The sequence below is a fragment of the Tupaia chinensis genome, unplaced genomic scaffold (genome assembly GCF_000334495.1).
Source record: "Tupaia chinensis unplaced genomic scaffold, TupChi_1.0 Scaffold144682_1, whole genome shotgun sequence".
Classification (NCBI taxonomy): domain Eukaryota; kingdom Metazoa; phylum Chordata; class Mammalia; order Scandentia; family Tupaiidae; genus Tupaia; species Tupaia belangeri.
The window spans coordinates 1623755-1626281 of NW_006204543.1; positions in this window are offsets into that span (position 1 = coordinate 1623755).

Sequence of the window (2527 nt, forward strand, 5' to 3'; positions counted from 1 at the left end):
TGTAGCACAGCAAGGAAGGGTTGTACATAGGACACGGGATCCCACGTGGCCAGCTGCGGTTCGAATCCCAGCCCCTGGCACGGGAGAAAGCATGCTCCAAATTCTGACGGTGAAGGGGGGAGGATTGCGGTGTGCCCACGCCCCACTGGGGAACTTTCTCCTCTCTGGTTCTAGTGAGCACACATGCCCTCCAGCATAAGCATAAAAAAGTATAGGGAAGCAGGTCTCGGCATTTTCCAGTCTCTGAGCACACGGGCCAGCAGGCCAGGGCTGCCGGGTGCACAGCGGTGATGGCGGGGAGGGGCCAGGGGTGTACAAGGGTCCCCGCTGCTCTGAGCACAGCACAGAAGCTGGGACTGAGAGCTGGCACGATGGCGCGGCCAGTCAACACTCTAGACTTCCACGCAACCCCGAGGACCACAGAGTAAGAGACGGCTGAGTCAGACCCAGAGCAAAGACAGAGGCAGCTCGACTCTGGGCCTGACCGCATTAGGGGACCCTGCACCCTTGCTCCCTGCGCGGAGCTGAGCGCATTCTGCCTGGTGGAAGCAACGCCAGGCGAAGCACTGGCCACACCGGTGTGCGTACCAGGGAGACGCTCGCCCACCTGCACCAACCGGCACGCGAGCCACCAGCCTCACGAGTCTGTTCACACGTCAATGTGCTCAAAGTCAGTAAAACTGGAGACCACCTCCACAGCCTCACGCTCATGTTTCCGGGGTCGTAAAGCTGCGTGTGCCTGGGAGCCAGGACGCGGGACGGCACCATCTGGGACATTCCGCCTGCCCAGCAGGCTGTCGGGCAGCGCCCACCTGGACGTGACGTGACACTTTACAACACCGACCTCGCATTTAGTCCCACTTGAAAAGCACACCCAGACCTAGAGACAATGAGAAGCAAAATATGCACACACAAGCACACTGACGCAGACGCTGGGGAGATCGGATGCGGACTTCGATGAAACTGATGAATAAACTGACAGTCGACGAGGAGGTGCACAAAGACTTCAGAAAATCTAAATCTCTGCAAGAGAATTAGATAGCCCAACGGAAAGAAAGACAGCTAGCAAGCGGGCGGTGTGGCGGCAGCGCAGTGCTCTTTGAGGCCAACCCACATGGCACAGTTCCAGGTCCACGTCAGGAGACCTTCCTAAACACACGGGCACGAGCACAGCCGGACGGGGCTGGCTGGCGAGTGGAGACTGGCGGGTGCCTCTCCCTCTTTCTCTCCCTCTCAGGAGGAATACGGCGAACGGAAGACACATCCTTATCACAAGCACACGCCTTGGTCCCCAGGGACAGGGCGCTCCTGCAAGCAGCTGCACTAACGACCAGGTGTAGGAGGCTCTCGGTACTGCCTGTCCCTCACGGTCCTCTTGCCAAGAGCCAGCTGGCTAAAACCTGGGGGTACGGTTGGGGAGCTGGCACATGCCGCCGTGAGGTGGAGGAGCACAGACAGGGAGATGTCGGAGTTCCAGGTAACCCACTGGAGCAGCCCCTGACACGGTGTGAGGTTAGAAACACAGAAACGGCCTGTGGGCGCCATGCTAGTCTGGCGCCCAGAACACTGAGGGACGGGAGTCTCGGGCTGGCCCGGTATGGGTGTTTGCTGAGCACGTCTGGAACGGAGAGGGAAGGATGGGACACAGGGCGAGGCGTGCCGCCCAAGGCAAAGGCAGTGCCCTGGCTGTGATTCGGCCCCTAACTCCTCTTGGTAAGCTTCCTACGGAACTGTGATCATTCCAAGTCCTAACTCTGCGGCAGGACAGAGCACACAACGTGAGAAGGAGATGGATCTGCTAGGCCTGTGGGCCACAGGGCCAGTCTCACTCTGTGTTCCCTTCCCGGCGCAGTGCTGGCGGCTCATCGGCCCAGTGGCTCCTTTCTTCAGAGGAATCCCGCTGCCTCCCCTACAGTTGCCTAGCCAGCCCTCCCTGCTCCAAGGCAGCCTGCCTACCTCCAGAGGGCAGCCCTTGGCTAAAGGCCTGCAGTGCAGGTGTGTGACCCTCAGGCCTCCAGGGATGACAACCTATGCTCTGGTTCACATTATAGAGTGCCCAGGAGCTCAGGCCGAGGTTAGACCTCTCAAAGACACATCTTTCTGCATTTTCTTCATCTGGTAAATATCTTGTTTCTTTTTGGCTATTTTTTTCTATTTTATTTTACATTATAATTTCTTATTTAAATTTAACTTTTGTGCATCTTTGAGGGGTATCACAATGAATTTTCAAACAATGCATACAATGTGTAATAATCAAATAATAATAATCAGGGATAATACCATACTCATCATTTTTAATATTCTTTGTTTTCAACAAAGAACACCACTTTTAAAATTGTAATTAGTATTTTTTTATATATTCAATCGCTGTACCTCATTTACCTTATATAGAGAATCTATCCAACATGAAATGCACCTCAGACCAGTCCAGTTGAGAATACTGTGCACATCATCATCAACAGGTAATAAACCATTTCTGTGTCGCACAAATGTCTTACCTCTCTATTTCTCTCCCTGATAACCTTCC